At 35.4% G+C, this 25,678-nt stretch overlaps 1 protein-coding gene and 1 long non-coding RNA gene across 2 annotated transcripts in view; both read right to left on the bottom strand.

Annotated features, from left to right (window-relative positions):
- The window catches only part of LOC113997404 (ankyrin repeat and sterile alpha motif domain-containing protein 1B-like), a gene marked incomplete at its 3' end in the record, with an annotated part of 224,260 nt that overhangs the window by 36,254 nt on the left and 162,328 nt on the right, over positions 1-25,678 (bottom strand). The window lies entirely within an intron of this gene.
- On the bottom strand, positions 537-2,116 carry LOC113997359. Its single transcript, XR_005564556.1, has 3 exons — positions 2,046-2,116; positions 1,762-1,922; positions 537-713 (listed from the first exon to the last, which is right to left on the bottom strand). It is a non-coding gene; the product is annotated as an uncharacterized LOC113997359 (long non-coding RNA).

The following is a 25,678-nucleotide window of genomic DNA, read 5'->3' as shown; positions in this document are numbered from 1 at the left end:
GACCAAAAGAAACACATAAAGTTGAGAGTGTAGGAACTGTAAACAGGAAAACAGAAAGCTTTTTGAGCCTAAGGGATCAGAAAATACATTAATATTAGTGGGAATTATCACATTCTAGTCCTGTAATTAATATACCAAATTCTGTTCAGGTAACAGTCTAGTCAGAATCTCAGGAAAAACAGATTGTAGGAAACTCTTCCTTACCAGAGAACCACACCCAGTTGTTGGCACATCTTTAACAAGTAAATGAAACTTCCTTACTATGTAATTTTATACTTTGGATTTGGAAAACAGTTATATAGAGAGTTATCTACTTCTTATCTACTATGCCAGAAGAAATGAATGCTTCAAGATAGGTTTTAACAAGTTCATCAGGTCCTTAAACCGGATACATCTGAAGCAAGGCAGGCCTAGAATGTTATTACTGCTTCATTCTGCTTTATTTTTTTTATGTTTCACTTGGTATGGGGAAGACGGATGAACAAACATCAATAATTATGTTTATTTGTGAACTAAGAACTCAAATCAGTCAGATCTGATCTTCCTATCATGTATTTCTGATATTTAAGCAAGTGTGCTTCCATTTCACCTGAGGAACAGATCAGGTAAGAACAGATCACTGTGATCCTGTTTTGTAGATACATAGACGGGTAGAATCTCCATCAACAGGGAAGTTCCACGCAAACACAAGGTGAACAGATATCATATTCCTCCTGCAGACAGAGTTGTGAATTCTATTTTGGTTTTACAATCTCATGACAAGGGATTCCCATTTTCAATTGGAAACATCACAAGAAGCTGAAGAAGATTTCACTTGCTATAAGAGATTCTTTGGAGAAAACTCTGACAAAGGGCAGGGAATTGCAATTAGGAGAGCTCAAAAACTGCATGGAATAATCCGTATTTATGAACTGTAATATGCATCAGTTTAAAGTGACAGCCTTTTCAAAGGAGGACTATATATCTAAGAGGATAGAGGAGAGGCAAAAAAGTAATAGAGATTTCCTAAAAGCTTTGTAAAGCCATGACTGCTATTCAGAGAGGCTACTATGAAATGTACACTTGTATGAATGTGGAAAAATAATTAGGAGATCATCTAAGTCTTTTATTTTTATTTAGAAGAATCCCTTCAAAATCTTTGTACAATGAACCAACAGCTAGAAGATTTGTATTTGAAACAATTTCGCTAGCTCATCTGTCTACTTCAAAGATTCAGAGAGCTGAGAATGCACCACTTTATTTCTAATCCAGTGGAACATTAGGATCTTCTCTAGTGGGGGGGGCATAGGAGATACTTGGAATTCCTTGGTACTGAGAACAGCAAACAGTGACATTCTGTTTGCAGCAATGCATTTGTCTATTGGCCACATCAGAGTTTTGTACATGGCAAATATTGCCTGCAAAGGTATTTGAGATACCATCTGCCCTTTAGGTATAACAGTCCTCCATTCTTCTGGCTCTGATCACTCTGGTCAGTCAGGAGAGAGACGGTTCATCTCATTTATGGTATGCTTCCTGACTCTGGAGTTCATGCGGGTAAGGTGAAAGACTGTGCTGCATTTCTCTCAGCTTCCCTCACTGAAAGCTTAGAAATGCTGCTTATTCATTTCACATGACAACAAACTTCCAAACTTCAGTATTTTTCAAAGGCATCTTCCAGACAATGATTTCAAACACACGCCAGTATTGGATGGTAGAGTCAAAATGTTGGAGCTTTTAGGATCTCTCTTTCTATTGTTTCTGTTCTGGAAAGGTACTTACTTTTGGTAGGTATATATTAATTTTGGTGAGCATGGCATGGTTCAAACTGTCCCTTCTGGAATCCGTGTTTTCAGCTGCTCCAGAAAAAAGGTCTGAGCTTTTGATTCAGCTGCCTAGTACACACTCCTTTCCTGCCCCTCTCTACTCTCTTTTCCTTTGCCCTGCTTAGCCCCAAAGAAAAGAGAAGTTAATAAAACTGACAGAGTGGCCAAATTCTTAATCAGTCATACATACAAGAGGAGCTCAAAGCTCTTGCCCAGTCCCAGAGACGTGATATCACTGACATAAGTGAAACATGGTGGGACGAGTCCTGCGACTGGAGAGGCCTGTTGGATTGTTACAGGCTCTTCAGGAGAGACAGGCAGGGCAGAAGCAGAGGGGTGGCACTGTACGTAATAGAAGGGTTAGAATGCACGGAGTTCACAGCTGACAATGACACAGTTGAAAGCCTCTGTGTAAGAATCAACAAATAATGTGTATGTCATCATCGGAGTTTACTAAAAACTTCCCAGTCAGGACGACAAATTATTCTTTGAGGAAATAAGGGACATTTCCAAGTCAAGTGCCCTTATCCTTCTGGGTGACTTTCCTTGCCAGAAAGGAGGGGACTGTCCTGCTCTGCTCTGCACTGATGCTGCCTCACCTTGAATATTGTGGCAGTTTTGGGCACTGCAACATAGGAAAGATCTTGAGCTCTTAGAGTGTCCAAAGGAGGGCAATGAAGACGGTGAAGGGCTTTGAGGGGAAGCCGTATGAGGAGCGGCTGAGGTCACTTGGTCTGTTCAGCCTGGAGGAGACTGAGGGGAGATCTCATTGCAGTTACAACTTCCTTGTGAGAGGAAGAGGAGGAGCAGACACTGGTCTCTTCTCTGTGGTGACCAGTGTCAGAACCCAAGGGAATGTCCTGAAGTTGTGTCAGGGGAGGTTTAGGTTGGATATTAAAAAGAGGATCTTCACCCAGAGGGTGGCTGGGTACTGAACAGGCTTCCCAGGGAAGCGGTCACATGACCAAGGCTGACAGAGTTCGAGAAGCATTTGGGTGATACTCTCAGTCATGTGGTGTGACTTGGAAATGGTCCTGTGCAGGACCAGGAGTTGAACTCGATGATCCTTTTGGATCCCTTTCAACTCAGCCTATCCTGTGATTCTGTGTTACATACACAGTAGGAGAGAACAGATTTATGATTTTCTCATATACGTTCTGTAACTTGGGTGTTGTCTCTTACTTACACAAATTAATACATTTGTACTGTGTTTAACACTCAACACAGTGTATTTCTAAACTGGGGCTTCTACCTGCCCAGCTAAAAATTGCTACACAAACCATTGTCTTGTATCTACTAAACTTCAGGCCCCCTGCTCTTGTCCCTTTCAAGAACTCTTCTACAAAAGTCACCTTTTTGGTCCATTGCACACAGCACGTTACATGCTTTGGCTCTCAGTGTTAATTCTAAGGCGATTTGTGGAAATACAAGTCCTTTCTTAATAAATCTTCAAAGACATCAAATAACCAATTCCCGTCTTTCATGTGCTGGCAATTATTATTGTTTTGCTATTTTCACTTCTGCTGAGAAGTCATGTAGCAGAATTTAATTGCTCCAATTTCTTATGACTGAAAGGGATTGTAAAACAACTGTGTATTTCAACTACATTCTCAGCTGTAGAAAAATTAATATTGGTATACATAATGTTGTTGAAAAAGACAATTCCTTTCACTGCCTCAAGGCCACTGATGCTACTACACAGATTGGTGAAGGTTCAGGATCGACTGGCTCTGAAACAACACTGATTTTCCCAGTGTTTTCCTTGATGAAGTTTTGCTCTGGCAAGTCTTCTAACTTACCAAACACACCCATGAGAACTGAGTATGCAGAAGTAGTTCATTAAGTCAGTTGTAATTAAAAAATAATTGCAGGAAAAATATTACAATTGTTTTAATTAGCATATTCTTCATTTGGAATAAACTGAAAATCAGATGACCATGGTCTCCTGAGAAATTTACATCATTATTTGCTTTCTTTATAAAAGCAAGCAAGCTCAACATATCAGCACTGTAAGAGATACCAGAACAAAGACTGATTTCTTTCTTCTTTTTTTTTAGCTTTTATTGTTAAAATAATGAGAAATTACCGTGAAAAAATGTTAAGCACTTTTCTGATTAAAAGTGGGCAAACGACCTCTTCTGCAATAACAGAAGAGAGAAGGGAAGAGAGAGAGAGAACAGGGAAAAAGAACGAAGCCATCCTGATGACCACAGATTCTAAACCCAGAAACTTCTGATGAGATTTTCAAATTAAATTGGTCCTATAAAGGACCATTGCACCATTGCATAATTTAATGTGCAATGTGTTTTTATGTTTTTTTTTTAAATTAGTTTTTTAAAATCTCATGAAGATACAAAGATGAAATGCCATGTATTTAGTCAATACTTCTTTCCTGAAAGCACTTTTATGGAACGACCTAATATAAAGAAGCACAATCAAAACATTAAGTCAAGATGGTCACTCCTGGAATAGGCTGCATTGAAAATTATAGTATTATTAGTACTTCAGATTATGTTATTTAATTTTTCTGCCTATCTGCACCAACCTAAATGAAAGAATGCTGATGACGGTGGTGGGAATAAATGACATGCACTAGGTATTTCCAAGGAGAATGACAGGAGTTCTTAAATGAACAAGGAGCCAACTACCATGTAAGACATGTATATTAGCCTCTTTCTAGCCCAGTTAACACATAACTGAATTTTCTTCAAGATGGAAAACAAAGTATTAAGCTATGAAAATCTTCTCTGCTCAGAGAATAAAGGGTGAGACAAAATTTAAAGTAATTGGGATAGCTACAGTACTGGTAAACAAAGAGTAAATCTGCACAGAGGGTTTTTTGAAAGCAGCTTCCTTTCTTCAGCCATAACTTGGACAAACCTAAAAAAACCTGCAAACCATCTACACATATATGATGATATGCCATGTGTTTCCAAAACAAAATTAACTCCACAGATATGAAAATTGACCAGTGAAGTTTAAAAGTAAATCTTAAGTGGAACTTACAGTCAGACTATCAATATAATGACTAAAAGTCTGCAGTTTGTAAGTGCCTTCAAATTATCTCTAATCAATCTGAACTTCAACTGTTTTTGTCATTTTATAGAAGCCTGACATGCAGCAATCACCACAAAGATGTACAGAAGTTTCAATCAAAGTAACTGCCTGCTTAATAAAAACGGCATCTTTCTTCCGCTTCAGTTAAATCATACCTTATATTAAAGCCAACACAGCAATGTTTACCACACGAAAGACAGAAATTCAGCATAAATCAGTAATTTCCAAGGTCTGATACTTTTTGACAGTTTTTGAAGTCAATTAATTGAGGAAGACTATTAAAAAAGAAAGACCATCACACTTGTATGACTTTACTTCACAATTCAGAGGTGAAGGGCTAAAGAGCAATATTTTTCCCCTGCATGGCTAATCCTATAAGAACTGTGGGAAAGTAAGAACTCTGAGCTTTGTGGTTTGAGTTCTTCTTAATTTATCTTGACAGTTAGAAAGACTGATTCAGAGCAAGTAAAAATATTTCATCTTCATTGTGGGGGTGGAAGTATTGCTATACACCAAGATGTGAGAGGTGTATAGTGAGGAGGTGATTTTTCTTCTCTACTCAACTCTGATGAGACCCCCCCTCAAGTACTGGATCCAGTTCTGGAGTCCTCAGCACTGGACCTGTGGGAGTGGGTCCAAAGGAAGGCCCCAAAAATGATCAGAGTGGTGGAGCACTTCTCCCATGAAGACAGGCTCAGAGAGTTGGGGTGGTTCAGCCAGGAGAAGACTGCAGGGAGACATTATTGTGGCCTTTCAATAATTAAAGGTGGATTATAAGAAAGATGGGGACAGAATTTTCAGTACAACCTGTTGCAATAGGTCAAGTGGTAACGGTTTTAAACTAAAAGAAGGTAAATTTGGACTAGATATAAAGAAGTAATGTTTTATGAGGGCGGTGAAACACTAGAACACATTGCCCAGAGAGGTGGTGGATGCCTCATCCCTGGAAACATTCAAGGTCAGTTTGGACAGGGCTTTGAGCAATCTGGTCTAGTTGTAAAGGAGCTGGACCAGATGACCTTTAAAGGCACCTTTCAACCCAAACCTTTCTATGAATTTTAAAGGTAGGCATCAGACAAAGGTTCTTAGCTGGCTAAAGTGGACTAGAGTTTACGGCAATGCTGGCCTGTCTTCTTTTGAAGCTGACTGGTGTACAGTGTCTTTTAAAAGAACACACAGAGCAGCTGATAACTCAAAATCATAACTCTGGGATCAGAAAGTGTCATTGCACCTGTCCTGCATATAAGAGCATAAAATAAGGAGGTTCATCTCCCTGAAAATACATCTGACACTAAAGACACTAAGTACAAAAATTAGTTTTCAGTTTTAATCATGGGATGGTTCTTTCACAAATTAGTATTTGTTGAAGTATTTCTAAAAGGCAAAGCCCCTACAAACTCAATTTCTATTTTACACTCCATTCATATATCCAATATACCAAAAAAGTTGCTTGAAGATATTAAAAAAAAAAAAAAAAGAGAGAGAACTTAAAGGAAGAGCTAAAATGCCTGAGAAATAAAAAATATTCAAGAATAATGAGCTAGGAAAGGAGAGAGGGAAAACACAGACGCAGAAGTCAAGGGGGAAGTCTGAATTCCAGGAAACTATGACCAGAATTGCACTGCTCAGCAAGTGCTTTTACTATTCTTGCTACATCTGTCTCTCCTGTCAGGATACTCATTTGATCAAAATATTGAATTTAGATGTATCTGTCTTTCATTTCTGCTGTGTTCCTTGCCCATATTTTTTATCACAGCCACTTCAATTCTAAATTACTGCCCAGATACAAGCTGAGGTTTTCAAATATTTGTTGACTGGACACGCTCAGTTTGCTGTCTCTCTATAGATGAAGTGAATTGCATGGAGTTTTTAGTTGTACTGTGTACTTTGCCTGCAGTCAATCATGTTTAAATGCAACTTTTCTTACACGAATAACAATTACATTATTTTTGATATTACATTTGATTTTCTTGCTTTAATTAAACCTATAGATTTGTCATAGACAATTTCTGGACTAAGTCATAATAATGTCCTCAGTGACACACACAGGAAAACTGATGAAAAAATCAAGGTCAAATTTACAGTAGCTAAAGTACCTTTGAAAAACTATATATTGATTCAATGATAAAGAATAGAATAACCCAAAATACCTTTTAGTTACTCATTTTAGATAGTTTTTCTTTGCTATCACAGTTATGACAGACATATTTTTTTTCAATTAAAGCTTCCTCAAATGTTTAGCTGTATCAATAGTGAGTTTTCTTAGCATATTCCATACTCATTCAGCAATCCTTTCAGCTATGTCACGTGGGAAGCTCAGTCATGCTGTTCTTGAGTTGTAATCCAGGTTGTAAAATCAATGTTATTGTTAAACAAAGATAACCTTCAGTCACAAATCCAGAATTTTTTCAAGGTCATCAAAGAGACCTTCCCAGTCCTTATGTATTTATTTCTTTGCTGTGTCACAATATGGCCTGTGCTTTGACTCCCAAAGAAGAATTAGTATACTCATGGACCTCAGATCAAAATCTTCAGTCCCAAGTGTTTTTCTTCTCCTTCATTCACTGTAAGTCTCCAGAACCACATGAAAACAAACAAAGAAACAACATCCCAAACCCTAAGAAATAGTACAAAGCTCAAGAAGGAAAAAGCTGGAAGTCAAGCTTCTGGCATAGCTGGAAGTAGATACCAAAATCATAGCTGATCTCTGGACCAGCTCAAGGAGAAATCACCACTTTGGGGCCCTAAAGAAAAATCATCAACAATTTCAAAATTATCTTAAAAATCAAACACAAAGGAAGCAAAGTTCAACCAAACAACATCCTGAATAGAAGACAGAAGGGGTCAAAGAGAAGGAATAGAATACCAAAGGTATTTTTAATCTGTTCCATGCCTTTCTTGTGAGGAGGTAGCCTATAGGGGACATAAAAAATATTCAAAAAATCCAAAACACACATGTCCATTACTAAATAGACTTATATTTGCCATCACAAATGTTTTAAATTAAAACATAATAATGCACACACTTATAGAATCTACTTTTCCTTCTACTAATTTTACAGGGAGAACTCTAACCTAAAAATGTTAAATTTCATCCCAAATCCTCATGAGATTACAAAAGCATTCATGGAAATTATACAGAAAAGAAACAGATTGGGATGGAGGGAAAAAAGGAAAATAACTTAAGCAGGTAAAGAAGTCATTAGGTTCTATTACTTTAAAGAATATTACAAAATCTTAGGATGACTTTTAGCCTTTTCACAATGCCTTTCAGCCCTTTGAGAAAAAGATTATTTGATGAGCTATGAAATTACATACCTTGTCTACTGCATTCTTCAGAAAATGGAAACACTGCTAATATGCAGATCCAATGTTTGTGATAGAGTTCAAGAAAAGTTTGGAAGTGTTATGCCTGAGATCGTTATTGTTCTGCTTCATCTGCAACTTCAAAGCCTGTTAATACAATTAGGCTCCCACATATTTATATAAATGGGTAAACTACAGACTTCTTTCTCAATTTCATGTATAAACACTATGATTGATTTGAAAGCGTTAGTCATAACTGAGTGCTCGATGTAGCTATTGGCACTTATACGCTCCCAACAGCACTAAACCATACTAACGTAAGAATACCATGCAGAGCCTTTACTGTAGCACTCGCAACAGTATCAAGAGCACTCAATTGACAGCTGTGATCTTAAGAGACACCAAGAATAATTTTTTATATGTGGTACATCTTCTCTCACATCCCACTCCAATGATACATCTGGCATAAAAGGCACCACTCTCTACAGTGGCCTCCAAGCGGTTGCTTCTCATAATCTTGTCTTCACCTTAAAGCTTTCAATCTTCTTACAAAAAAATCTCTTCCCACAATTTCAGTGAGAATACTATAGATCTGTCAGTAAGTACATGGCAAATATTTTTGTAATAAATCTTCCATCGTGACAAATTTTCACTCTCCTAATTAAAAAGGAGTCTTCAAGGTAGTAACTGCTTTTGCTTGAGAATGTGGGAATGAACATGTGATACAGACTAGCTGAACAATAATGATTCTTCTACAGTCAAAAATATGAAGGCATTCTGTGCTGCATTTTTTTTCACAGTAGAACATTCAAAACCTACTAAATCAACACTAGAATAAAGATTTTACATATTTAGAAAGAAACTTGATTTTTACACAAGCCACTGGAGAGGAATTGATTTTCTTGAAGGAGATCAATTATTTATTAGGATTTTTCAGGCTGTCAAGAATTACATAAATCAAGAGATTAAGATATTGTTCATTTATTTTTGAAGTAGACATTTTTTGAAGTATGAAGAAAGAAAATTTGAACATAATTTAAGCTTCTAGTCTTGGTATCAAACTAAGGCTGAGTCATAAAATCACTTTGAAGACAGCTGTAATGATATAAAATTTACTGTGTACCAGCTGTTCACTGAGAGTATTCTGCTAAGAGATTGCCCATTCCAAATATAAATTGTGGTATATCCAATGAAAAATCTGAACTACCTGACATGGTAGTTTCCCTTCTACTAAGGGGAAATAAAGTTTTACACAACTCCTTCTAGATAAAAAAGAGGATAAACTGACTTGATCCATGAAACATAGATAATGCTTTCATTACCTAGTTTAATGGCAAATTTGTTTCTTGTCTGAAAGATTCTTCAGATGCTGGAAAAAAGTTTTAAAAAAGTTTAATTTGTTGAAAATGCATTTAAGTATTAAGTATTAATACAAGTGTACACTCTGCAGACATAAACACTTCAAAATTGTCATGTTTAATGGCTGCATACTTGCACACCTACAGAAAATCCATAAAAATCTCTTTATTTTAACTTATAACCAATACCTTTTCATCAAGTCCTCTCATCAGTATTTAACGTTGCAGTCGAAACATGACAAGGGGGGAAAGAGGTGATATGAAAGGTCAGGAGAGAGGAATTAAAACAAAATTCCTTCAAGGGACATGAGATGTGGTCACATCACATTGCGTTCACAACAATAACTACAGTGTTCTGTACGGAGCAAGATAGCTTAAAAAAACCTCCTACCTAGTTACAGAAACCTTGCAATATCATGAGAGTGCGCTGAATAGACTGTGAAATTTGCTCCAAAACCAGAGTAAATTAGCCTATGCTATGCTGCATTTTAACACCAATTCTCAAGCTGGAGGCAAGTTTTGCAGAAATATTTCAAATAATTTAAGTAAAATACTGGAGCTGCCAAGAAAGACTAGAGGAATTAGGGTTTGCCTCAATTTGCCTGTTATGCACAGATACCTTTAAAAATACCAACCTTTATGTTTTTAATTGTCCACAAGAACAATGTTACAAATTATTAAAAGCAATTGCTTTTCTTAATAGAAGACTGTCTAACTAAAGCAGATCAGAATGTAGGAGAAAACACTGTAGTCCAAAGTATAAACTGCTGTATTGTGATTCAGGAGTTACTCCTAGCCTTTTCAGTTGTTTACTAGGTGACATTCAAAAATCAGTTTAATATTAGTTTGCCTGAATTTCCTCAGCTGTCATAACACCAATCCTTCTAAAGGGTTTTAAGACCTGCTAATAAAAACAGCACTATAGGAAAGCTAAGTATTATCACCATCTTTTAAGATGTTTATCAGACTTTACCATAAATCCTGAATTTTTCAGAAGTCCTTTAAAAATACTTATCCTGTGGTTTTATACTTCTGTAGTGTTTGTAGGAAACTTTTTTAAGATGAAAGGAACTGAATACCTGAGAAAACAAATTTAACTACAGAGTATACAAAGTGTCATTATATATATTGTAAATCGAAAAATTAGAGAATGTTTTATAAAGCCCTGTGGCTATAAAAATTATGTGTTACTTCTAGGCACATATACTTCAAAAGAAAATGTGAAGTTTTTTGGTTATGGTTTAACTCTAACAGAATGAATTTAAAATATTTAAAAGATCTAAATGATTAAATATTATTTTGCAAGACATGATTTTTCACACAGTATGATACGATGAATTTAAATCAGAAGCAGATGGTACCCAGTATTCTTACAACTGAGAAGACTGATATGTCAGATGAATCTACTGTTTTGTTCTGTTTAAGACAAACAGGGTCTCTAGGGTCTTTGAAAGCCATTTTTTACTGGAAGGGGAGCTAGAAATACAGTGTTCATTTAAAACGTTTAGTGTGCTTGAAGCAGGCACACATAGAAAAGTACAGAGAAAAACTGCATCAACAGTCTGCAATGCTGTCACTACTGCCAAGTTCAATTAAATATCTTGCCCTTTTATGACCTTTCCCACAGCAACCCATTTAGATTTTAGAGTTATATTCATCATCATTTTTTTGTAATAAAAACTGCATTCATATTCTTTAATGCTGGCAACTAAATCCTCCTGAAAATCCCCAAATTATCTCTGCAAATATAACTTCATTTCAGAAGATGCGGCTGGCACACTAACAAACTATGACAGAGATGAGTACTTACCATACAGTTTTTTTAAAAAAAAAAATTTTTATTTAAAAGAGACATTTTCAAGAAACTATCTTATAAGATTACATGTCTAGGTAACTAGGCAGTCATTGAGCTTACTGCCTAGAGCCTGATATGATTTAAGGTCACCTGAATAACCTAAGGAATTAATTCTATAAGAAAAGTCACATCACCTGAGATTTTATACTGTTGAGAGAGCTAACCCTAGAAAATATGAGAGTTGAGAGACTCTCAATGCATCTCTGAAGCTACCATTTAAAACACTATTCTTAATCTTCCCACTGCACAGCTCCAGCTTCCCAAATGGGGTACCAACCCTATGCCCTGCAGCCTTTTTCCTTATTGTTCCATATTATGATCCCAAACCATATCATCTGCCTCCTCCTCTCCTACGCATTTCATCTTTCCAGAAACTGACTCTTTCCTATGCTTTCTTACACCTCTTATCTAACTTCCTCACCAAGGTAAGTGCACCAAGCAACAACGCTGCATAGCTGTGTAACACCTTTTATCTAACTCTGAATACATCATAATGCAAAAATACAAGTTCAGGTCTGAGATACAGTCTTATTTGTCAATTTTTGTCTATTCAATGTCCTCTCTCAGGACTAACAGGTCCTCACACAGGACCTGTACAGATGAATTGTTTCTACTTGCTGAATTGTTGGATTTATCTTCACATGTTCATTGTACAATCAGAAATAGTGTTAAATGGCAACATGACTGACTTTTGTAGCATGGTATAAGGAATAATTAATACAAATACGTGTTTAAGAATCAGATATTGTTACACTACTACCACTATGATCATTAGTGTTAAAGATTATCAAACCATCTTACAAGTCGTTTATTTACTGAACAGTGTCTATTTGTCTTTGGATTGAGGAGAATATAAGACATTTATATTAATTCAGAGTGACTGCTTATTTACTTTCAGGTCTTTCTCTTCTGGGTTTTCTAGACTCATTTTTTCTTATTCCAATAGTGGCTAAAACTTCAAAGAGAAGATGCTTGTGTTGAACCAAAACACACCATTTGTATTAACTACCATCCATTCACATCAGTTCCAATAGGAGACTGCGACTGATGGAGGAATACCACCATTAAAGGCTGCACAAGGAACCCAGGATGGGGTCACTGCACCTAGTCCTTCATAAGAACATTCTGCACTGGTACTGCAGAATATTAGTTCAGAGTTCAGAAACCATCTGTAGACATGCCATGAACTACAGATCCTCAAAAAGCTCCTCAAAACAATTTAAGACATACAGCAAGCAAAAAAAACCCCAGAGCTTGCACTGTAATAAACTGGCAGGAGAGATCAAGAATACTTCAGACATCCTTCGCTCTTTCATCCCTATGGAGTTCTTTATGTGAAAATACCCAGAGGCTCTTCGGATACACCTAACATTCATGAAGCTGTTCCCAATCAATCCATATGCCAATTTTCAATACAATATTCATTTTCAGAGTGTCACATTTCCCATAGATAGCATGAATGACTACAAAGTAATATTTCTATGATAATTCTGCTTCTGGGAAAACATGAAATGGTGATGAACTGACATTAACTGTGGCACATGAAGCGTTGTGCAAAGCCTACTGAAGTCAATGGATATATGATACTGCCTCAGAACACATTTAAGGACTCTATTTCTAAACATGACCATTTGCTCAAGAAGGTTGTAGCAAGGTGGGGATCAGCCTCTTGTCCCAGGCACCTAGCAACAGAACAAGAGGAAGTGGCCTCAAGCTGTTCAGGTTGGACATGAGGAAGAATTTCTTCACTGAAAGGGTGGTTAAGCATTGGAACAGGCTCTCCAGGGAGGTGGTGGAGTCACCATCTCTGGAAGCACTCAAGAAATGACTGGATGTGGCACTTAGTCCTATAGTTTATTTGGCATGGTGGTGTTTGGTCAAAGGCTGGACTTGATGAACTTAGAGGTCTTTTCCAAACTTCATGATTCTATGATTGTGAAGACACACAAGTCTTTAAAAAGCAAATCGTGTAATGGAACTGTTCAGAAATAGAATGCACACCTGTACATGGTTTAAATGCAGTTTATTATGCTTTAAAATATTGAAAACTAAATAAAGCCATAAATCCAATTCTGTTTCGTATTTACATTTGAGTATAGACTTTTTTTGTAATGTGGTCTGCAAGTGATTAGTCCGTGTTTTCCCCTGCACTAAGTGTATTAATCTTTCTTATTAGCAATCAGGAATATAAAACAGACTTGTCCAGTCTGTATGCAGAAGTGGCTAATAATATGATAAAAAAACTAAGAGCAGTAATTTTGCCATCAATTGTATATCCTGGCAATTACTACTTAAGTAGGCTGGACATTTCTTATGTTAATTAATACTATTAAAAATTAAATTGTGGAAAACTACTTTTTTTTTGTTCAAGAAGCAACAACGTATTTTGAATTTTTTTTTTTTGAGAAAAAGATCAGGTTTATACCTAAATATGCATACGGGTAACTTCATTCATTTGAACTGACCAGTTAATTTCAACTTACAATGTGAGCAAGGCCACCTGTGTATGAAACTGGTACATGGACTGGTGTATCTCTAAAGACTGTCTTCTCCTGATACTAAAATAGCCACAGGTCTGGATTTTCAGTTTAGCTGTAAGTGTTATAGAAGACACATCACTTCCACCACCCCCATAAAGAAGGGAAATTTTATACAAGCAAAAAGCAAAATCATCATGTACTTTAGCAAAGGGGCAGTTTTCAAATAACAAATTACCTCTCTACACAGTTTTTTGGTAGCAGACATGTTGAACAGGGATATGGCTTTTTAATACTCACACTCCATTTGGCTATGTAAGAAAAACTTGTAGAGAGTCCCCGCCACAGTGTTTTAATGTTCTGAGGAATGTAAAATGTAAAAATGTAAAATCTGGGGACTGTTACACTACAGATCATTGTGATGATGGAAGATGAAGAAGGAAAAATGGAACCTTCACCCTCAAACCCATCAGTTCTCCCTTTGGGTAGCAGAACTGTACACACAACAAGTGAGCTAAAAGCATCTGAGTTCCTTATCCACATGTACAGGAAAATTATGCTCCAATGAGCTAAAATCTCATTTTATTTTCTTCACCACTAAAAGGAACAAAAAAGGAAGAAAATATTTCCTTTTTCCTTTCCCTGCATATAAGCATCTTCTTCAAATACCTTCTTACTACCTCAGGAAAGGAAATGTTAGTGTAAGAATTTCATCTTTTTCCATTTTATAAACTCAACCCCCCCAAATATTTCTAATATATAATTACTCTGTTTTTCATATTATAGCATCTGACCTGAGAGTACTTAATTTAGTTAATACCTTTAAGAAACAGTTAAGAACATATCATGGTTATTTCTGATTTTCCACATATTTCAACACACTCTACCAATGAAATTTTGCTGTAGATTAAACAGAGGTATCAAAATTTTCAATTTACAGTAGAACAAATCAGACTGATAAATTTTGTTGAAGTACTGGGCCTACCATCCTCTTTCTGTTTAATCCAAGAGAAGGAGCAGTTGAGTGCCTTTTTATCTCACAAAAGCTAAAATGTGAGAACCATCAATGGGACTCTTGAAAATATTTCACCCAGGAACACTGCTTCGCAGAGGTACTTGTCTTTTGGGCAAGACTTGATCTGTATGCAGAGAATGTGAAGATCTAACAAGAGTTTTCAATTGTCTGCACATCTCTATGCCACTTACTCTTACTCTTAACAAATCACACCACTTGTCAGTGCTTCAGTTTTCTATCTGATATTCCCCTATAAGAACAGAGGCTAATGAAGGCTCATGTCCTCAGATGTGCAACCTTAGTTTTCTGACCTCATCTGATGCATCAGCTCCAGCTTCATATTTTTTAGGAGAATCCCTCACAGAAAATAGCACAGATTTTGTGTACTCCAGGGGAGTTTATTCACTTTTCACTTTGTAAAGTGTGATGGACAATGCTTTCCTTCCATGGGTACCAGAGACTGGGAGCTCTGCACAGCACTAACTGCATTCAGGCTAGAAGTGAGGAAGAAAGCATTCCAGTCTTGGTATTTTACTTGTTGCTTAGGCAACCCAGTTCCACTGTGATGAAATAAAACATGGAAAAAGTAATCTCACTGAACAGGAGTCCACTTAATTCAGAATTGGTATCCAGTTTATAAGGTAGTATGATGTTACTTACAATCAGAAAAACTGTCTGGATTTGATGCATATTTTATATCAAGAAAATTGGAAAAGAACCAGTACCAACAACTTATACTACTTCCAAAATGCACTGAATCATTAAGAAAGCTGAATTTTAAATTTGCCGTTCAGAAAAAAAAAATACTCACTGATATTTAGCAACATCTTCATAACAAGCAAAGCATTAAAATATTTGGAACTAATTTCTGTGATACATATGTAAAGTTTATGGAAGTCATTATCTTATTAATTTCACAGGAAGTTTTATGCCAGTAAGAAATAATAGATAAGCTCTTCTGAGCCGAATTACCCAGCCAATGTACTGAACAGCAAAGCATATCCTGTATAAAATCACTGCCATCTAAACACTAGCACTGTTGCAACAAGCAAAGCATATTCTGTATAAAATCACTGCCATCTAAACACTAGCACTGTTGCAACAAATCAAGGTAGTTATAGCACAGTCCTGGTACCAGCTTTCGCTTTACTGATGTGGTTCTGGTGATGTCTCACAAAAAAAAATTCCAGTGACCTACTGCACTTTTTAAATATGAATTAGTAATGGAATAAAGAATATTAACTATAGCAGTAATGCTACCTCTCCCCTCAAGTATTTTAAAAGAAGTATTTGCAATAAAGCTAGCTCTAATTTTAGCAATCATTCTGTAGAGCTGTATTTTGCAGAGCTTGGTCTTCCTAAGTACTCTGAATTTCATTTGAGAAAATGAATATCATTAGACATAGAAAAAAATATAGTCAGGGTACTGTCAAGACAGAAGGACAATACAAGCAGTTGAAGAGCTGACACAGGTTCATAGCCAAGAGCTCTGTATTTAGCATACTGAATTGCATTAGAAAAATAGTAGATGCATGGTCACTCCTTGTGTTTTAGAAAGGAGGAGGGGGTCCTTCTAAAGACCAGAGGATCAGTAATAAAGATGTTAGGGCAACAGTGATTAATTCTCATCAATTTTGTCTTAGAAGTAATTTTCAAAACATCAAACACAGAAGAAAAAGCTAAATCATAACAATGAGGCAAATACTGAAGTAGATACTAAAGCTGCTCACAGATCTTCTTTTCATATCTTAGTTTAAAAGTAAAATTCTAAGAATTGGCATTTAACCCCGTTTCTCAGCTACGTGCTAAACATATATACTTGATTATTTATGTATGATTTCCACTAATAAAAAATCTCACAATAATATGTCACCTAAAGTAGTGGCTGCATTTCATATTTTATACTTAATGTAGACACGAGCTTATGTCTCTTTAAAGAGAAAACAATTATTAGTCTACTGATGTGTCACAGGTTAGCTTACAGTCAGACATATTCCTCTACTGTTGGATATAAGCCTGTCATGTTCTCTTTATTTGACATAAATGTTCAAGGAGTCAGAATCCATACTACAGCTTTTAAGAGAAACGTAAACTAATACTTTTTATTTTTAAATAGGGTTGATCTGAGAATCACACCTTCGTCTGCGTTATAAACCAAACTGCATTAATCTCTCCATTTTTCTCTAGTATTTTACTGCTAGCTTAAGAAAAACACCAAAACCAGAACAATCTTCTCTGAACAGCACATTCATTTCTAAATATCACAAACTGAAAGGCTTATATTGCTTGCTTTCACAGTGCTGTACTATCTATACGCAGAAATGTATGCAATAATTCTCTTTGCAAATTAGTGATAATTCTCCTTGCACAGAAATAAATTAATAACTAGAAGCACAATCATTCATACAACTTCTTTGATCCAAACATCATGAAACACATTTTAACTACCACTAACAGGCAGCTACCTCTGAAGAACACAATGGCAACTATTCAGCAGACTTATGAGGAGCATCACATATTTTTCTGCCACAGAAATTAAACAATATACTTCCCTTGCTTTGCATTTAAGATAGACAAACTACTGTGACCTATATTGGCGAAACTGTGTTTGGCTTCTAAATGAAGCAGGAGCAAGGACAGAATTAGGATCAGTCACAACTGAAGACCTTTTGTTCCTGGTTTGTTTTTCATAAAAAGTTGAATTTGTGTGTTTGTCTATGCAGGAGTATGCACAAGTACTTGTTTAACTTCTGATTCTTTCTCTGCATTGATTTTATAGATATTTTAATTAAGAAAACACTTAATTTTGGTTTTTTTCAATATGTCACATTCAATAATGTACCATTTATTATATTAATTAATCCAGATCATTATGCCAACAATATCAAATTAAATATGTATGTTTCTGTTCTTTAATCAAATCAGCATTACTTGCCTTGACTCAGTTTGCATTAAGCACATATCAAACACTGGATAACAAAATTATATGCAAAATTTGGGACAAAAAAGTCCAGTACTTTAGACAATAAAACAGTTTCAAATGATACAACTACTGCAATCTTATGGAATTTGAAGAAAGGTTTATGTTAGACTGGTATTTTGAACTGACTCAAATATTTCAAACACAATAATGAATCCTTTGAATAAAAATATTTTTTAGAAACTAGCACTGCATCAAGAGAACATAAGAAATCTTGCTTACACTGAAGGAAATGTCTCTGTAACTAAATTAACACTGATAGTTGTTTCATAAGGGCATGGTGTTTTACTGATATTTCCCTGAAGAAAGCTCAGTTTCATGACAATATAGCAAACACAGGTCAAAACTTGAAAGATGAGAATATTATACTGTAAGTTTTTAATGCAGAGATCAAATTTCCACCTGCAATTTTTTTGTTCATTTAATCTTCCCTGTAATAAATTACAGTACAATTAGCAGTGATTAGAGTACATTGCAATGTTCTTTTTAAAGATGGAAAAAGGAGCTTCATGAACACAGCAACATTTTGAGTATCAATTTAAATTCCTCGGAGTGAATTTTTACCATCTGGGAAATGCTTCACACTTAACTTATTTTCAGTAACTCTTTGCAAAATACCAGGGCAGCATAGTTTTCACCAAACCTTTCTTTATCACAATTCTGTAATTCCAATATGCTATCTAATTATATAAAAAAATATGCAGAATCACACTTGAACCATAATTGGGACAACTTTTGCATCTGTTTTGCTTATTCAGGCTTTGAGCTTCAAGCAGCTTTAGTAAATACTTAATTGGAAAGGTATATTTCTATTGTTAATCATACTTTTTAAAAGAGTCTTCACATTTACTGTGCATTTCTGGGTCCAGAGAGAGGTTCAAAGTCACCAAAAGATAGTGCCAAAAGAGAATATTCTAAAAACTTTCATTTCCCAAACATCACATACCATTACACAATGCAAACACCTTCCAAATTTTGTATAAGCATGCTCTAGCCTATTGCATATCTAAGCATTTATCACTACTTTCAGTTTACTCATTCCAGAAATCTGGATGCTCTGAAGAGAATGTCACAATAATTTCTACATGTTTAATATGCTTATTCTCAACTGTACTTTAGATTTTATATCACCACCAAATTCACTACTGCTTTACATACACAAAAGCTCCAGTGATGGATCCTTAAAAGAAAATGTGTCCTCCCAATCCCAAAATGGGAAGGGATTGTGGGACTTGTACTAGACCTGGGAGGGTTGTAAACAGAACAGTGGCAAAATCAATAGCTTCAGAGATCCACCTTAGCCACTAATGAAAGATGCTAGAACTGTCTCTAGCATGATTCACAGATCCTATCCTTAGTGGTAATATTTTGCCCTGCATTTACTTTATATGAAATCTCCTTGTAATCCAGTCTAACATAGGTAGATACGATTGACCCTAAATGCCTCAGCAACAGAAATGATGATACAGTGCTTCATTGTGATGACATCATAATATTTAAGAGTTATGCATAAAATTGGTAATAAAATGTTCTGAAAACCAGATAGTAGTAATGTGACTATAGCTGTGATGGTCTGAACTAGATATCTCTTTCAAATACAGCATAATTCTATGATTTTCTATTTATATATGACTCTGAATCTACACAGGGCCAGACTGTGTACTTCTTCAGATCTTCTGCATATGTGTGAAAGCCTGCCACAAGACCTTACACCAGCTAGCAAGACAGCTGTTCAAGAACAGCAGACAGAAACCCTCCTTGAACTCTTCTCATGGTAAGGACTGAAGAGATAAACCAATCCTCTTTTCTTTTGGCATGTTATACATTACATATCTGAGAAAACTAGTCGAAGAGGTAACAGGCTCAAAATAGGTTGCATTAACTTGCACTCTTTAGAAGCAGTAAAAAATACTGGAAATTGAACAATTTTTTTCTAAAACCTCCATGCTTTTCTAATAACCATTTATCCAGCAGGATTCAAGTAAACCTTTTCACTGGCATATCATGCAATGAACAACAGACACTCCTATTTCTCTTATTTCCCAAAGCGGATTGTGCCCAACAGACGTCTTTGATGCACCTCCATCAGAAAAGCTTGCTGACTCTGTGCCACAATTTAGCCCATAAGGTTTCCTGAATGTTAAATGCTAAACTTAAAATTGGGAGATACGTATTATTCTATTTTTAAAAACTGTATTTTTCCTGAGCAGAGATTGACTTCACATCTGAGGAAGTCACAGAGAATGAGTTATTTCATCTATGGGCAGAAATAATTTTGCTTCTGGCATATACTTCAAAGCAATTTTTAGAATCTGAAACAGAAATAAGTTATGTACTGTGCTAAAATGCCCCAAATTGATTGCTAGCCTTAGCAAAACAGGAAGCATGCAGATTTAAATGCTTCTTAGAGCACAGAATAATCCCAAGTCTTGTCAGTTAAGTGTGCCAGTCCAATTCAAATCTGTTTTAAATCACTGTTCTGTCCTATCCCGCACATGTTCTACTTTAGAATTAGAGATTTAGTTCAGAATGATATCTCACTGGTTTTGAACTAATGTATTTGCCTCTAGTGTTTTTAGAAAGAAAAAGCTCTTCCACATTAGTAATTTTTAATGTGTTGGAGTCAGAATCTGAGATCTGCTAAACTGAGTATGAGTATTTCCACTAATACCAATAAGCTTTGGATCAGGCCCACAGAGAATTTTAAATGGTAATCAGCATTTTAAACACTTTTTTTTACTGAAAAGCATATATTGTCAGTATCAAATAGTCAATGACATCTTCTAAAGATAGTTATAACTATAGATATCTTACAAAATATTTTATTTTGCAAAATACATTTGCACAATTTGGTCTACTCAGTGACTTCAAAGAATACTATATAATATGTAACTACACCATGTAATTAAAATTCCTTTATAAAAAGTCTAATTTATTTTTCAGATTATGAATCAGTGAGTAGTAGCATGCAGAACAATTTGCTATACACATTAAAAAAATGGGTACTTGAAGAAAGGATTTTAAGGCATAGATGAGTATTCTAACAATCAAGCTGCTGAGTATTTGTTTTCACTTTCTTTTCTCTCTCCTGCTTTTGACCTACCTAGCTCATTTTTCTTGTTCCCCTTCTCATAGTTTTGACAGGTGACAGTACTTCTAAGAATACAAAATACTTCTAAATTTCTAATCAGATTAAGTATAATTATATTATTGACATTTACTTAAGAGAACCACTGGACCTACTGCCGTATCTTTAGTTTATTTCAATCTTACCTCTCAAGTTTCCAGGGGATGAGGGGTATAAGGAATGCTAAGAATTACATTTCTATTACATTAAGAATTGTTTGCTTAGAAACTTTTTCTTTTTTTCTATCATTAGTGTCATTATCCTTGGGTTCTCAGATTTAGGACTAAGATGACTAGTAGCTGTGAAATACAGTTTATGTCTTCTTTTTATTTTGTGTATTTTTTCCTAATATTATTTTAATGACAGTATTTAGTAATCAATTCTTTAAGCTTAATTTGCTTACAGATAGGATGCTAATTATACAAGATCTGTTGTCTGTGGTGCTGAGCCAGAACTTAATTATACACAGTGATGGGTGGGTTTTTCTTTGTTTCACACTACTGTAGCTCAATACCAGTATATGAATATGGTGTTTGGAAGCATGATTGGTCTCACTGGTTGTGATGTAAAAGATCAGAAAAGAAGGAGAGTGCATATCCAGTAGCAAAGCTTGGTTTCCAAGTGCTGAGAAGAATGCATATAGCTCCCATAAAGAGAAATCAAGCTCTCATAAGGAAAATACAACATGACATCTAATTATAATGAAAGTTAAAAAATTATTCCAGATGTAATAATCTGTGATCATTTAAATCCCAAAAGGTGAAGGAAGGCAATAACTATATGACACTTTGTGAAGTAATTGTGCTGATTATTTATGTAGCTGATATAAGTATTTAAGGCAACTCAATATCTTCCTTGGAGTAATAAGAGGCAGAGGAATCTAGACCAAACTATATGACATTGTTAAACTCAAAGAGTATAATTTAAAAATTTAAAAACTAAAGTATTCATTAGGAGTGCATATTTCACTGGGATTCTAGGTAAGCACCATCACGAGATATTCTTGTTTCGATGTTATTGTGTGTACTTCATTTTGTGATACTAGTTTGCTTCCACTGACAGAGAAAAAATATTTCCCCATGGCTACTGTTGCTATAGGTGATGCTTCAACTGCTGCATTACTGTGGAAGAATGTTCATGAAAGAAAGAATATCTCAGTTCAGAATTTTCTGAAATCCTAAAATAATCTTAAGTGTGATTATTTCTGGAAATAATCATTAAATCCAATTAGGACACTTGATTGGAATTTGAAAAAGGTCTGTTCCAAAATCTTCTATTAAATTAAGAGGCACTTAGCACCTTGGTGCTGCTCACCTTATCTTTAATTAAGATTATTGATATTTCCATTTCCTCATGTAACTACATGATAAAAAGCAACACATCATTTGAACATCAATGTTCTTATCAGGAGTTTACTCTTAGCATTCCTACACGGATGTTAATGAACAGTATTCCATCTCTATTCCACTGTGAAGCACATAAATTCAGTATTTGCTGTAGAGTAAAAGCATGAAAATACAGCAGATGGGGTGAGGGCCAGCTAGGTGTTAAACCACAAAAACTTAGCTGCCTGCCTAAATTATCGGTAACTCTGTGATACACTATCCAAGGAGAACTTACCCTGATATGTAGGCAGATACAGGCTGTCAGTTCCACTGGTTTGGAATTACATCAAAGGGGTTTTTTGCCCATAGGCATTATTAGAGTATGGTAAGCTCTGAAGGGGAGTGCATCACTCAGAGAAAGGGAAAGAAAAGATGGACAGACCATATATCATTTTACCATGTGAAAAGAAATTGCGATTAATATTTATTGTTCTGTGGTCATGATATAAAACTAACTCCTATGGAATATAGTCCATATAGTTGCTCAGAGAAATAATGTCTATTTTTAGATTTGTGCAAAATGCCTAGTAATACAGGGAAAAACAGTCTTCTCTGTTCCCCGAACCAGTATTTTCAGCAGTGTTTTTCTTTTTTATTTTTTATTAAATTTCTTTCTTTTTAAGTGACACCTTTCTCTTGCCTATAAGGATGGTATAGAATACTTTCCAGAGGAGGAGGGAGGGGAAGGCAATTATGAGTATCATCTCAATTTTTCTGAGGGTTGTGAGCTAGCCGGCAAGAAGGTAGAGGTTATTCTAATTGCTTGAATAGACAGCAAGCGACTCAAATAATTGAATATTTATGGTTTTAACATTTAATTCCTGGAATTGTTCTCAGAAAGAAAAGTATAACAATAGGCTTGGTTATACAAGACCTGTGTCTCATAGTCAGGCTTTCTGATATTTGACACAGTAGAAGGGACAATTAGAGCTTTTTCAACAGCTGAAACATTCAGAATCTCTCATTCTCATTTGTTTCATTCTTCTGATTTTTTCGTGGTTAACAGGAGCTCATTTGTACTGAAGGCTTACAGGTGCATCCACATCAGTGTTTTAGTTTGGCTGGGAAATCTCCCCACAGTTCCTATTTAGTTTTGTTTGGTTTTGTTCACATCCTAGAGCTATCTTGGAGCACATGAAGTGTCTTCCTTCTATCTAAAATTAAATGTGAAGGTGGGCTTACATGTGAGCACTATACCTTTGTTGACTTTTTCTTGTAGAAAATACACGATTTGTTCTTCCACCATTTTTAAGGTGCCACCAAACATCTGCAGCAAGACCTCGCAAGTATATGACATACAGGATTCATTCGAAGGATACCTAGTTTTTACTTTTGCCTTAGTAACAGCAATATTAAACTGCCTCTTAGAGGTCTGCTGTGTAGGAAAATGTTGATTTTTCATAATTTAAACCCATTTAACAGAAACAGAAGTCCCCAATGGCAACCACAGTGGCCTACTATGGGAAACACAAAAACTAGTAACAAGAAAGTAAATTAACTTTTAATAATTTGTTATTGAATTCTTTCTATTAAAATATTGAATTATTATTCAATTATAGTATTGGTTTATACTATTCTATGGAATCCAGCTAACATTAAAACTAAATAAATCTACATCTACCTTTCTCCTGATTAAAATTCATGTAAGCTAAGCAAAACATTAACATTACAGTTCTCAAGCATGAATATATATATATATATATATATGATATCTTGATAGTTTGATAAATCAAAAGCTGCTTGGGAAGCATTATATTTGAAGAAGAACTGAATTTTATATTTTAAAAAGCGGGCATCCGGACCCCAGAGAATCCAACTAAGATGTATTTGAACTAAACTAGATTTTTAATTAAAGTTGCACTAAAAATGCAAAACTATTTTTTGCAAATACAAAACTATTTTTTGCATGCATTTGGGTTTTCACATATAGCTTGATGTTTTGCATGAAGATTCTTTTTTCTTGACAAGCAAGCATTTTGCAAACAATTGCACAAGGACATACTTCTCTACAGTCACTTAAAGCCTGACTAATGTAAGAAGCATGGATTCTATTATTAAAACCACAAGCTACCTGACACACTAAAAAAGAGACTGCAAATAGCATCATAAGTTATTGATCATCACAAGTGTGACACAAACTCCTTGGTTGGACTATGTGGAAGTCTGTGTTTGATCTTTTTGATGACAGGAGACGTGTGTTGCCTCTATTGTTGGCAAAATGGATTTCAGGGAGGAAGAATTAAAGAGAATCTTGCCATTCTATGAGATATGTCTGGAGGCACCAATTCTTAAATATTTTCTTTAAAAAAAAAAATCCACAGGAGATAAGTAATATTATTCCTCGCAAGCTGTACAAGATCAACCCAGAGTTCTTTCTTAACAGGCTACTTCAGCATGACTCAAATGTAAGAAAGAACATACATAATGCCACTACAGAGTAAGTCTTCGATACTTTCATTCCTGTATACAAGCACAGCCACTAATGAGATATACAAAACATCAACAAAAGTGAGAATTAGACTTTCCTTTTAAATGATTTAACAAAGGGCTTCTCTTGATACAAGAAAAATATGCATAAGTGGAAAAAAAAAAAGCCATGATCCAAAAGGACAGCCATGATCCAAAAGAAAATTAATTTATGTCTCAGGAATTAAGGAACTTAGTTCTATGAACAATGCTGCTGAAATGCAAAAAATTGGCATTAGCTGGTGTCACAATCTGCTGGGTGCAAGTCACACAAATGAAAGCTCTAGAACACAAACATAAAGCTCTAAACATAAGCAATGGACCCACTTTTCAGCCTTCTGAATTTTGAAATGCCTGGAAACAAAAGCAGCAACCTTCTCATGGTGGTTAGATATTTAGTTAAGTGTGGAACTACTCATAAAAATTCTTTCTGGGAACAAAAATTATATATGGATTCAACGGAGAATGGACAAATTCATAGAACATAAATCTAGTAAGGTTATGTAACACACAGAAAACACCCAGGAGGTACTCGGGCTTAGGAGGACCCTGGGCTGCAAATAGTTGAAGGCTGTAATGACATTCTGAAGAAGTGTCACCATGCATTTGTTGTGCAATTACACATTTCCCAAAAGCATTCATAACTGGTCAAATATGGTACAGGATAGATAAAACTTTACTCTTACTCAGGTCAAACTTTTTATTTTTTTGTCCTTCTCTTTTTGCTAAACTCATGAGAATTTATTCATTTGAGTATCTGACATTTCTGACATATTTTCAGAGTGCAGCTTTTTATCTTCCCCAGACATGGCCATCTGCCTCTATCTTCTTCAATTGAGTAAGTCCA

The sequence above is a fragment of the Pipra filicauda genome, unplaced genomic scaffold (assembly GCF_003945595.2).
Source record: "Pipra filicauda isolate LSUMZ 115617 unplaced genomic scaffold, ASM394559v2 scaffold334_size1588553_pilon, whole genome shotgun sequence".
In the NCBI taxonomy this organism is placed as follows: Eukaryota; Metazoa; Chordata; class Aves; order Passeriformes; family Pipridae; genus Pipra; species Pipra filicauda.
This window is presented reverse-complemented; position numbering and strand designations above follow the sequence as displayed.